Genomic DNA, 13,322 nt, shown 5'->3' on the forward strand with positions numbered 1-13,322 from the left:
TGATATTTGTCAACCAAATCAAACATTTCAAAAGAACAATAACAAAATATTTTGGCGAAATAGCAAATAGACAACTATTCCACGGGATATATTGACCGATCTCATGTGGTCTACTACGTTATTAGTATTGCTTGATTTGCGGACCGTTGACTTGGAAAGTTCCTATGTAACTCACTAAACAAACTACTAAAAAGGTTTGCCTAGGCCTGGCAGGCAGCAGTCCGCAGCACGCGAAGTGACAGACAAAGTCCATCGTGCTTGCAGATCAGTGAATACTCAAACTATCAATCCACCGACCACCACCACTATTTCTTCTTATAGTCATGTGTCTAAAGGAAGGACTGACTTGAGTCTGTAGGGGCTGATTTAGAAGCCCCTTGCGGCTCTTTTGCTCCATTGTTGCGTGACTTTTGTGAAGCAGCGGCAGAACAAAAGAGGCGCCATGGTGCGGCGTATATTAACATAGTGACGCATATGGGAGATGCATCACGTTGTAAAGCCCTGCGCCATCAGGGGGCGTTCCGGCGCAAGGGAGGGCGTTCCTGCGAAGGAACGAATCCTAAAAGTGGCTGAGGGAAATCTACAAGATGTCAATCAGTCACTTTTAGGACAATGATGCGTGACTCAAACCCTGCGTCTGCTTGAAGCCGACGTACGGCTTGATGCAGCATTGGGGAGATAGGGCACCCCAGAGCATTGCTGGAGCTGCGCCATCGTTGGCACGCAACTCCAGCAATGCGCCGCCTTTACGGCACAGATGCGTAAGGCTTCTGTGACGTTTTGGGCCCATGGTGCGCCACATTGTAAATACGGCGCACCATGGGTGGTGGTGGCATGGAGCACAATTACTGGCGCATCCCTGCTACTTTGCAGGGATGCGCCGGTAATTGAAAATCTGACCCTTAGTGTCTAGCATTACGCAGTTCTTTACACTACACTCATACATAATTTCTCAGGCCAATGAAATGAACACAAAATAGAAAACAAATAAGCATAGTAGCAAGGCTACTGAGAAGGAGAGCAGTGCACCTGAAATGCATAGAAGATTTTGAAATATAATTTACCTACAATGTAATCGGCAGCATTATTGCTCTTGGTAAAAAACAAACATTTGCAATATAATAACACACAAAGCGGGATAAAACAGAGTAGTGATGAAATAGATAGAAATAGCTACTACTACTCACCAAGCCCGGGGATCTCTACGCCGAGCACGTCCAGCAAGTCGCGTTCCCGGTCCATGAGATCCGTCCAGCGGTGGGTGGCCTGGTTATAGGTGCGCCGGACCCCAGAGTGTTCAAACATGGCCCGGCACACCTTCTCCCACCGCTTCCGGCGCTCCCGGATCCCGTAGCCGGTAGCGATCCTGCCGCCTCCCATGATGGTCTTGGGGAGGCGGCGCTGGACGTGAAAGACTAGTGCGGCCACCTCCTCCGCACTAAAAATCTCCCGAGCTGTAACTGTCTCCCCCTCAAACGCCCGCACGGGAGCCGGGCACGGGGTGTGGGGTGCGGGACCCTTCCCCTTTGCGGGCTTCTTCCCGGCTCCCTTTGCCATGGTCTGGGCAGAAAGGAAGCAAAATAAGAAAGAAGAAATAGAACAGGGAAGAAGAAAAGAAAAGCGTTAAAAAAAGTAGTTTAAAATTAACAAAAAGTAGCAGAAAACACAAAAATATAGAGCTAGAAAAATAGAGGGATAGATAATAAGTAAAATAGATAAAAAAAACTTCAAACAAGCAAAGGATGGCAGAGATTACGAAAGGATACAGAGAGCATGCCCAGAACCATAGCAATGAATGAGAAACAAGATGGCCGTGCCCGTTCACGACCGCGTGGGTAAGTTCGCACGAGATTTTCCTCGCGATCACACGCGAAATTGTACTAGCGAGCCGCACACTTTGCGAGATTACACATAGCGTCCGGAAACGGAATTACATCAAGCAAACAAGATGGCCGAGCCCATGTACGACCGCTAGGGTAACTTCGCAAACGTTGCGCTACAAGCGGCTTGCAAACACACAAAAAATCATGAGAACAAACACGCAGCAAAGAAACAAATGGTGTATTCGCACGAATTCGCGGCTTCCGAAATCGATCTCGCACGGATTCGCGCCCCGCAAATCGCGCGAAATTGCAGAAAAACGATTTTTGCAAAACTGAAAGCAATCACCAGGTGCAAAAGTTCAATCTTAACATTAGTAACCATTCACTCTAGTGCTTCCTGAGGGGCCCCTCCAGAGTTCAGTTGCCTATTTGCAACTATTCTATGACCCTGCTCTGACCCTCACAGCAGGCTCATATAATAGCTACAAGTAGGCCATAAAGGTCCTGTGAAAAAAAATTGCACTGCAACAGAAAGCAAATTACAGATAAGGAAGGAAGCAGGTGCCAGCCAGACTGGAAGTTTAAAAATCAGTGACACATTAATCAACCCCAAATTAATTCATGGCAGTTGAAGCAGGGCAGGTGTGCTTGCTTTTTTTCACCACCATAATCTACAGTGATAAACCAACCAGAGAGTGGCAGTGAGAATGTACCAGAGGGTGGCATGGGTGTACCAGAGGGTGGCAGTGGTGAAACAGAGGGTGCTGTGAACCTGTGATGATGAACCAGACGTAGAAACAACATAGTCGCGGCCGTTGCGAGCCGACAAGTAAGTTTGCAATTGCGAACTGGTACACAAACCTCGCGAACTGGCAGAAACCCTTGCAAACACAAAAAAACACAAAAATCCGCAAATTCGCGAGAGTTCGCGGATTTTGCGGATTGCGAATCCGTAAATACGCAAGTTCGCGTACGCCAGATTCACAAAATCCGCCCATGCTTATAACACACATTTTCCTCTTTTCTGAGCTGAATGTAGCTTATTGTGGTATTGCCACATACAAATCCTAACAGATTTTACCTGGCAAAATGTGGGATGGTAAAAATCTGGAATATTCGTGTAAATTGGAATGCTGATTCAAGCGCAACGCTCATGAGAATAACCTATACTCCACGTTTAAGACATGTATTTATTACATGTGCTACTAAATGCACTATTGGACCTCACACTAGTCCACCTTTGCACTAAACAGGAATCTCTCATTCAATACATTTGCTCTTTAAATAATATTTGGATTTTTCCCAACTCTGTGTCTTTAGTGAGCTAATGTCACTGGCCAGCCACTACTCAGAACTGTTCCAGCACCACTGGGGCTGGTAGCACAAGTGACACGTTGTGATCCACACATTCACTCCATGACTGGAATGTCTTAACAACTGATTGTAAACAGGCCAATCAGGTTGAATTAAAGTGAACAGTGAAGACAAAATTGTGATAACCAGGGAATGTTATTTCCGTAAGCTCTCCCTGCTTTCTGATGGCAGCGACAGGCCCATCCCTAAAGTGCAGTTGTGATAAATGTGGATTCTTAAATGAACGAGTGGTGTGCAAAGTATGCCTGGCTAAATGTGTTTGTGTTGGGCCTTTGCCAAAAAAAAGTTAATCAGCCTAATACATTACTTGTCCAGGCAGGCGATGCAATTCAGGTAATAGAAAAATACATCTTAAAGTTTGTAGCCACGTGCAATCTTTAAACATGCATGGGTTAAATCTATCTCACACTGTTTTGGGCTGTGACTAATAGTTATGAATCATTGGGTGATGGAAAAATCTTGGGAGGTATGTGTTAAACCTTTGTTAGATCGGATCTTTCCATGACATTCCGATGTTATTAAAATTCTATGTATAACATACTTACGATAGGGTTCCAGCCAGGACTCTCTATCTATGGGTCTGTTATTGTGTCTTTAACATTTTCTCCCGACAGCAACCACCATAGGGCAGTGGGTACACACATGGCAGTCGTTGGCTAACTTCACTGTGAGTGACACATCCTGCCCTTTCACAAGGAGCAAATCCACATACAAAGTAGTTCCTGTAAGTACCAGTGACTACAATGGCAATGTGTGCTTTTCGAGACTAAAATCAATTTTCTGCTTTCAGTCAATTATTGTTTTAGATTGATGAGGGACTGACAGCTTCTGCAGCAATAACATTTTGCAAAAACTATGACAATCCAAAACAAGAACTGAGAATGCTGGTGGGCAATACCAGACCTACTCTGCCAATGCTTGTTTTCTGTTGTGAGCTGGTTAGATACTTGAATATTGGGCACCAGTTAAATTCTTCAGACTCCTTATTTCATAGATATTGCCATCTATGATACATTATCAATCTTGTGAAATTAATCCTCTGCTGGGAGTACTGTCTGTAGGTATCAGGGTTCTTAGATGTCCCCTTTCTAGACATCTCTGGGTATTAGTGCGCGTTATAAATTTAAATTTCATTTCATTCATTTAGTTTCATTTCATTTCATGTGAGTAGCTCATCTAGTCTAGGTTTGTCCTTGCAATATGGTACTTGGAGTTCTAAATTTATAACTGAGTCAACAGGACAACATGTACCAGAAACTTGAGAGATTAGTGTTATTGCTTTAACGCAAGCTGTATGGAAATACCATAAAGTTAATTACCAGCACCGGTAAATATTGTAACCAGCAGGACAAATATTTGAAAGCAAACATAAGCCCGACAAATATAGGAGGACAAAATATACCACAGGGCGCTAAAATGCCATCAGCTAAAAATTACTTTTAAATGTTGGGTCCCTCCTTCATTCACCAAGTGGTTAGTGGCCACACGTAACCAAGCCCTCACGCTGTTTAATCTGGTTAACGAGGGTTCAGAAATGATCTTGTTTTCGGCAGTAAATTCCTTCAGTTCTGGTCCGCCTTTCTTCTGTAGTGGGAGTGCAAACAGTAATGTATTTACCACCACCTGCAACACATTTTCTGTAGATGGAAATTTGACCAACAACTGAAGATCAGAGAAGCAAATTATAATGGTGGGCAGGATATTGTCCCCATAAGGGGTGTAATTTACCACAGGAAGTAACAACCAATTATTATCTATGTGATTTCCAAAGGGAGGAATCATGTAGTTTCAATTTGACCACAGCTGCAGTATTATTAGATGACCAGAACCAAATAATGGAGCCTTGCTCCTTACGCTGCTTGGTATTCCATCAAATTTCCAAGAATCTGTGATTGGCGATCAAGAATCTGGGGTTTTCCTTCTGAAATTCAGGTATTTTGGGTGATATAAAAGCAAATCAGCTCATGTTTCTAGCTGTTTCTTGGGAGAGGAGAATATTTTCTCCACTAGAGGCTGAGGGTCAAGACGCCCGCATCCCTACCCTGCTTCATAAATTGCCTACTTATCCCAGGTTGCACTGCAATAATCCCTGAACCGAAAGCTATTACTGTACAACAGGAATAGTTTACAATCTGCTTCCATAACATGCTTGTGATTAACCTCCAAGAGCATGAATTGGAGTTGTTCCAAAAACTAGTTCAATTGGCAGGTTGTCTTGCTATCAACAGAAAATGGAATAGGTGTTGTAATTTTGGCATTTTGCAAAGATATGTCAAGGCATTCAGAAATTCATTACTGTGAATACTGTGTGAGATCTGGATCATGGTGAGGGCCCTGGGACATGTACTTTAGTGTTGTTGGTATATGAAGACCTGGATATACATCAGAAGAAGAGCAATGGGGATTCTCTGTGTGAAAAATCAATTGGAACCATTGAGTTTACTGTTACCGTTGATTCAAAGTCACCTATTATATTGAATGGCATGATGCAACTCTCATTCCATCTGATGTTAACCTAGTAGGTTTTGATGGTACTAAGACTGGTATGCTAGGATATTTCTAGGATGATGTAAGATAGAAATACAGGGAAGTTCATACCAAGGTATTTGTGGCTAAGAGGGGTTATAATGTCTTGGGTTGGAGGGACCATGGAAGTTTCGGTGTGGTTTTTCTCCCTGGTATCAAAGCATCCCATTCTCTAGTTACAAGACCTACAATAAATATTTGACGCTCACATAGAGTTGTTTGAGGATGAATGTGTTAAATGTTAGGAGCATAAGATTATTTTGAAGAAGGATACTATACCACAAAGTTTGCAACATTCTTCTCACTATTAGGAAAGATCTTCAGGAACATCTTGAGAAATTGATACATGCTGGGGGGATAGAGCTGGTTGATTTGGACACATGGGCCACCCCTATAGTTGTGGGGGGGAAACAAATTGGTACAATATAGTTGTGTGCAGACCTCAGGTCATAAATCGAAATATTTTGATTCATTATTATCCCTAACCTAAATGTCTAGACACACAATTGGTTGAGGGGGGGGGGCTGTTCTTCCTAATTCTTGATCTGAAATCTGCATATCATCAGAAAGAGCTGTCAGAAAAGTCTAGGTCACTCACCACTTTTATGTCACCTTTTGGGAACCTATTGTTACATGTGTATGCTGTTTGGGCTTGCCTCAGCAGCATCAGTGTTTTGAAAGCTTTATGTATATTTTCGTCAGGGAGGTCCATAGGGTTCATGCCCCCGGGATGACACTTTGATTCATGCTGGAACGGTAAAGGTAGTCAACTGAATTCTGGACCAGCTACTTGATATTCTAAGGAGCCATGGTATCAATGTGTGAAAGGACAAGTGCAAGTTTGTCACAAAGTATTATGGACTTCTGCTGACTGGTGAGGAAATTAGACTAATGGTTGATCATGCAAAGGTCATCAGAGAGGCATCAAAACCAAATGATGTTGTCCAGCTCAGAACAATTTTAGGAATATGTGAGCATTACTCTTGTTTTGTGAATGGGTTCACCATAAAAGATGACCCTCTGGAAAAGCTAAAAAGAAAGGCTCAAAGTTTGTGTGGATGGAATGTGAGCAGAAAGCATTTGAAACAACAAAACAGAAGATTTTTCAGGTACCTACTTTACAACCCTACCCTGAGGGGGATTTGTGTGTTCACACAGTGAATGTCGGGTTCACAAGCACTGGTTGCTGTGTTGGATCAGGTCAATAAGGGGCGTGTGAAGGCTTTGGCATTTGCTTCAAGATGTTAACGCAAAGCAGAGAGGCACTACAGTACAACACAAACCCTTGGTGCTTCTGATGGGCTTAAATGGCATGGGCAAAGTATAGGTTAGATGGTTATCCAGGATGTACCAGTTCAATATTGAGGTTTAGTATGTCGCAGGAAAAACAGAACTCAAGGGTCGACTTTTTGTCATGTTTCTGTTGAAAGTCCCGTAAGATGGGCTGATGGATAAAGATGTTGAATGAATGGCGGGCCATCGGATTTGATAGAAGGGTATGTTAAATTATTGACTGTTGGAAATGGCCCTTTCTGCAGGGGTACCCCCAAATTTGTTGCCTTCCCACTCCTCTTTTTGTTGAATTCGTTGTTGTTGGCTTTAGGACTCTGGGCACTTTACCACTGCTAACCAGTGCTGAAGTGCGTGTGCTCTCTACATGGTAACCATGGCAAATCCACAATTGCCATATTTAATGTACTCATAAGTCCCTAGTAAAATGCACTACATGTGCAAATGCCCTGTAAATTGGATACTAGTGGGCCTGCAGCACTGATTGTGCCACCCTCTTAAGTAGCCCTTTAAACATGCCACAACCCTGCCATTACAGAGCCCATGTGTGCAGTTTTAAACTGCTATGTCGACCTTGCAATTTAATCCTCTTACCAGGCCCAATCCTTCGTTCTTAATTTATATAATTCACCCCTAAGAAAGGCCATGGACAGATTAAGGGCAGGTGGCAGTGTATTTAAAAGTAGGATATGTACTTTTAAGTTTTACATGTCCTAGTAGTGAAAAATGCTTACATTCATTTTTCACTACTGCAAGGCCTAGCTCTCTTATAGGATAACTTTGGATTACCTTCTTACCTCTTATAAGTGTTATTTTTCTAAATGGGAAGAGATGGGATCCCCAAGTTTGGTATCTATGGAATCACGATTTAAAATCTTAACTGATGGGGAAGTTAGATTTTAACTTGTAATTCTGAAAATGCCACTTTTAGAAAGTTGGCATTTTCTTACTTTAGCCAGTTGGTACCTTCTGCCTGTCTCTGAATACACATCTGGGGTAGGTGACAGTTGGGCTTTGTGCATTCCAGCCAGACAGCCACACACAAAGGGAGCTAAGGTGTTGATGGATCATCCACATCCTGATGGGCCATCCTGGGCAGGATGGGAGGGAGAAGCTGACACTTACATCTGAAATGGCTGTGTCCTGTCCCGGCGCAAAGGGCTGCATACCCCCTGTAGTGAGTTTGAAGCCAGGTAACGAAGGACAGCGACTCTGTGCATTTCAAAAGCCTCCCTTTGAAGTCTCCCCCATTTCAAAGGCACAACTGTGTATACGTACTGGACCTCTGAAACCACCAACTCAGTATACTACTGGACCTGTGGATACTCTGCCAGGAGAAGGACTGCTGTGATGCTGAAAGGATTTCTATTCTGCTAGGCTGCTACTCTGAAAGAGCTGCTGCCTTGCTGTGCTGGCCTGCTGCCCTCCTGCCTGGGGAAGAAGAACTGGACCTGGAACTCACCTTGAATCCAGGACCCCACAGTGACTCAAACAGCTAGTCTGCAGGCCTCCTGATCTGAGCCTCAGGACCATAATAGACTCCTCACAGCTCCTGGACCTGTCTTCAACAAGCTCCTTACCCCAAGATGCGCCTCTCTGGTCATGGGCCCTTGGAAGAGGTTTTTGGCTCTGAAATCAAGCTTTTTGGCTCTTTGTGGATGCAAATGGGCCTGTTTGCTCCGGAACTGCGTCCCTCATACAAAGGATCAGCATGAGCGGGTGAAAGTTCATAGCTCTTTGCAACAGCAAACATCGCTGCTTGTGATTGCGAAGCTCCAGTCTCTCTGTCCACGATGCCCATCAGCTCTTCGTGCCACGCGGACCACACCCAGCAATGCTCTCCTTGCTCTCGGTGAATTTCTTCCCCTGAATGGGGCTCTTGGCACAATTCTTGAGAAGGTAAAACTTCGGTGGGACTAATCTGGGACTGTATCCAACCCACACTCCATCGTGGTCATCTTGAACTTTAGGATTTGACCCGGTCTAGCGCTACCAGATATCCCTGGCTGGCGCTTTTTTGCTTTAAAGAACTACATTTCTGTTTATTCTTTAGAAATTCATAACTCTGGTTCTACTTATTGGATTTTTGTGATTTTGGCCTTGTTGTGGTCATTAAATTAAGCTCTATTTTTCAAACTGTATGATATTTTTGTGTGGTGTTTTCACTGTTTTACTGTTTTACGTGCTGCTCAAATACTTTACACATTGCCTGTTAAGTTACGCCTGACTGCTCTGTGCCAATCAACCAGTGGGTGAGCACAGGTTAATTTAGGGTATGTTTGTGACTTACCCTGACTAGGATTGTGGTTCCTGCTTGGACAGGGTGCATATCTCTGCCAACCAGACACCCAATTTATAACACTGGTGATCAAAGGTGAGGTAGGACTTATGTTTGTGCAGTGCCTTACGGTAATTTGGTGAACACTTTCAATTTTTTCCCCAAAACCATGTCTCTAACTGGAGGTTCTACAGCTGCACCTGCTGCACTTGCAAAAATGGACTTTCAACTGGCCAACCAGGAGGGTTACTCTGTGTCTCAGCTCAAGGATTTCTGCAAGGGAGTTGGGCATCTTGCAAAGAGCTCCACCAGAAAGGTAGAGCTGTAAAAGGCGCTGAGGACCTGGGCAGAACCTCATGCTGCTTTGAATGTAGCCCCAGAGGAGGATGAAGAGCTGGATGAGGAGGATGCATTGGACCAGAACTCATAGGAGGGTTTTGGACTGCTACCTGTGGAAGAGGGGGCAGCCTACTTCCAGGACTGGAGATTCCACCTCTGGCAAGGAGCAGTGTATCATCCAGAGGCCTGTCCCCAGAGGAGCTGAAGGACAGGAGGGAAGAGAGAAAGCTAAAATTGGAGCTTTCTAAATTAATAATAGTGGCCGGGCAAGAGAGATTAGCTCTGGAAACAGAGCAGAAGATGTTGGCCATGGAGGAGAGAATTCCTTTGGAGCATATGGCTCATGAGAGGAGCTTAAGGAGCTGGACTTCAAGGTCAGGCAAGCAGAAGCCAGCAGTGATTGTGGCAGCCTTTCTTCAGTGCCCTGTGACAAAAGGGTCCAAATTCCCAAAGGTCTGGTGCATGGCTTTGTGGTGGGAGATGACACAGATAGATGGGTTGAGGCTTATGAGATTGCCTCCCTGAGGGAGGCTGGGGGCTAGTCTGTGGAGGCACATCCCGTGGCGGCTGGTGACATTTGAAACTGGTGGGGTGTAAAAGTTTGGGATGAGTGCACTGTGGCAAGTGAGCGTAGCGATCAAGTCTGACTGTCATAATACGGGGTGCGGAAGGATTCTCCCCTAAGAAAATTTTGAAGAAAGAGTGGGTAAAAGGTGCATTTTCAAGCAAATTTGAGAAAGCAAGAAGGTTAATAAAGCAATTGTGAAAGTGCAGTTGTGACATCAATAAAGAGATTTCATATGATAATGACGTAGGTAGCTGCTTATTCAGTATAACCACAGGACTTCATAACAAACTTTGCGATAACAATGCTGAGTTAGCACACACACAGCCCTCTGCTGTCAGGATGAAAGGAGCCCTCCCCCCACACAGCGCAGACTAACTCAGGAGGAAAGTAACATTACTACACAAAAGGGCACATAGTGCTTGGGCTTTGAAGGAAATCACTGCACTGGGAAGGTGGGAGCGCCAGCTTGCAACCTCTTCATGATTTCACAGTTCCTTAGGCATCTCAGATGCACCAGGAACTTTGCATATGGATCTTATGATCTGATTACTGCTGAAGGTTTGCAATTTTGTGAGTTACGGTTTTATTGTTCCTCCTGCCAGCATTGTGTACCTGATGACCCTGCTGTATTTATAGTCTACGTCACAACGTGCACTGTATAGTCCACCACAGTTCGCAACCATAGTTGGGCATAAATCACTTCATACAGAAAAAAATACATACTAAAAATCATATTTAACAGGGAAAAAAGAATGACACTGAAACAAATGTTTACTGTTGAGAAGATACGAAGGCAATGAAATGAGGCAATTTAACATCTTCAAGAGTGTTTCTAAGTTAATGGAAAAACTGCCAGGCTCCGATGAATCAAACAAGAACAGCACCTTCTGAGTCCATTTAAAAAGCACAGTCTGTGACTTACGCTCCCTCTTGCTTAGAGAGAGAATGGGCATAAGTGCAGAGGAGCACACGTTCCCACCTGCTGTGCTGGCTTTGAAAGCCTGTCTTTATCTCTTTGTTCCTGCAGCACACTGAAGAGCTGTTTCACATCATTTGCCTTCGAATAAAGTACAAGGGGATAAGTGCAGGTGAAGAGCATTTAAATTATGTGGCACTGCAGCTGTAGTGGAGAACAAGAGAGGCGTGTGATGCGTCACATCAGTGGCTGTGCTTGTTCACTTGGTAATCATCTCTCAACGCCTTGAAGAAAGGATACTCAAGAGAGGAGAGCTGGAAAACTTCTTCAGAGTGGAGGTTAATTTGAGATGTGGTAGCCGGGGAGAGAGGAGGGAGGGATAGAGGGTAGACGGTGTTTACGTTTTGCGGGCCCGAATTACAGAATGAACTTAAGACTCAATCCTAAACTTACTACTATTTTGGTATTCACAGAATTCACTTACTACTTTTGGCATTCACAGAATGAACTTACTACTTTTGGTATTCACAGAAGTTAGAATTTTGTCTTAAGTTTGTCTTAAACATAAAAAGAAGCAAACAATATGGAGCATTCAAAACAATAACATTGAAGAAAACATGATGAAAAACAGTAAGCGAACAATGTCCAATACAGTAGAGTCAAAAAAACGGTATCAAAATGGGAGAAACACCCCCAACACACTCCAACCACCAATTACCACACCTAAAAAGGCCCCTCAACCAGACACACAGGCAACTCCAGGTTAGTTCACGATAGGCCTCAGGCTAACTTGACTGATCAGATTCAGCAGCCACATCTCCAGGTCCCAGACACGCCAATCTCATCAGGCTCAGGCCCTAAGGTGTAATAGTGCCTCCAGGGCCCCTATATGTTGTGAAATTTGTGGGGTCATCTCCTGCTCTTATGTGACTCATTCAGCTACTGTGTACATATCTATACCGTTCTTCCATTCACACAAAGTGGGCCCCCCCTTCGCCCCTCAATGTTTGACCACATCCCTCAACACTACAATCAAACCCACATTACAGAACAGAAAGTGGGCTCTTGGGATGTCAAGATTCATTGGGATCCCCAGGAGAACATATCTGGGGTCAAGTGGGACATCTTCTTCTAGGATGGCCTGAAGATCCTGGACTATCCCAGTCCAGTAGACCTGGACTTGAGGGCAACACCTGGAGGAAGTTGCCTCTGACCCCCATACATCACAAGCAATCTGGGGACGTTGCCCTCCCCATCCTATGCAGCCTGGCCCGATCATAATAGATCCAGTGAAGGGTTTTAAACTGGATCAGCCGTAGCCTAGTTTTTGTAGCAACGTTACGAGGTGCATCAAGGCTGCCACCCATTTAGCTGATCAAGCTCTCCAATATTAGTCATCCTTCTCTCTTTCAGAGGCCCAGCGCATCAGGAATATTGTTGTGGACCCCCCACCCCTCAGCGCCTTGAGACCCTCATAGGTGAGTAGCGTGCTTACAATTCTCTGATTGATTGATTGATTGTGGGTGGTCGTATAAGTATACAAGATGGCCTTACTCCCCAGCCTGCCTTCCCCGGCCAATCCCTCCGCCATCCAGGCATGCCGAACTGTGCAAATTTCAAATACTGGTTTTGAAGAAGGCGATAGTCGCGCCTTAGAGAGAAGGGCATCAGATTAGTCTAATTTTTCTTGAAGGAGTTCCTGTCTCGAGCTGACCGAGGCTGGTTATGACGATGTTGACATTCTGTGCGGCAGTTGAAAGAGATGGCGGACTAGCCCAGCAGCTGACGTCGTTCTGCAGACCTTCTTATATTTAAATAAACCCTTATCCAGTCTTTTCTAACCAGTGCAACTTGCTTTTGGATTTCAAGAATCCTCCTTGCTTTAGGATTGGGTTAAGCACTTCTACCTGTCAGTTTTACCTGCGAGTACGACCACAAAGGCACAGTTTCCATTGGTGCAGCAGGTGCAGTGGCACTTGGATCTAGTGGCCAGAGGGGCCCACAGAACTCTAATTATTGCTGTAACTCACAGTTCAAAAAAGCAGCCAGGGTGCTCATTTCTTTCTTTGCACAAGGGCCAATTACTACGTTCACCACCTTTCCCAGAGAAAAATACCGACCATCTGTTCATATTTTAAGGTTCTGCAAAGGCCAAGTCCTGATTCTAAAGTAGAATTTGACATTAAATCGGACAGCTGTAAAAACAAT

The sequence above is a fragment of the Lissotriton helveticus genome, chromosome 9 (assembly GCF_964261635.1).
Source record: "Lissotriton helveticus chromosome 9, aLisHel1.1, whole genome shotgun sequence".
NCBI classification, from domain to species: domain Eukaryota; kingdom Metazoa; phylum Chordata; class Amphibia; order Caudata; family Salamandridae; genus Lissotriton; species Lissotriton helveticus.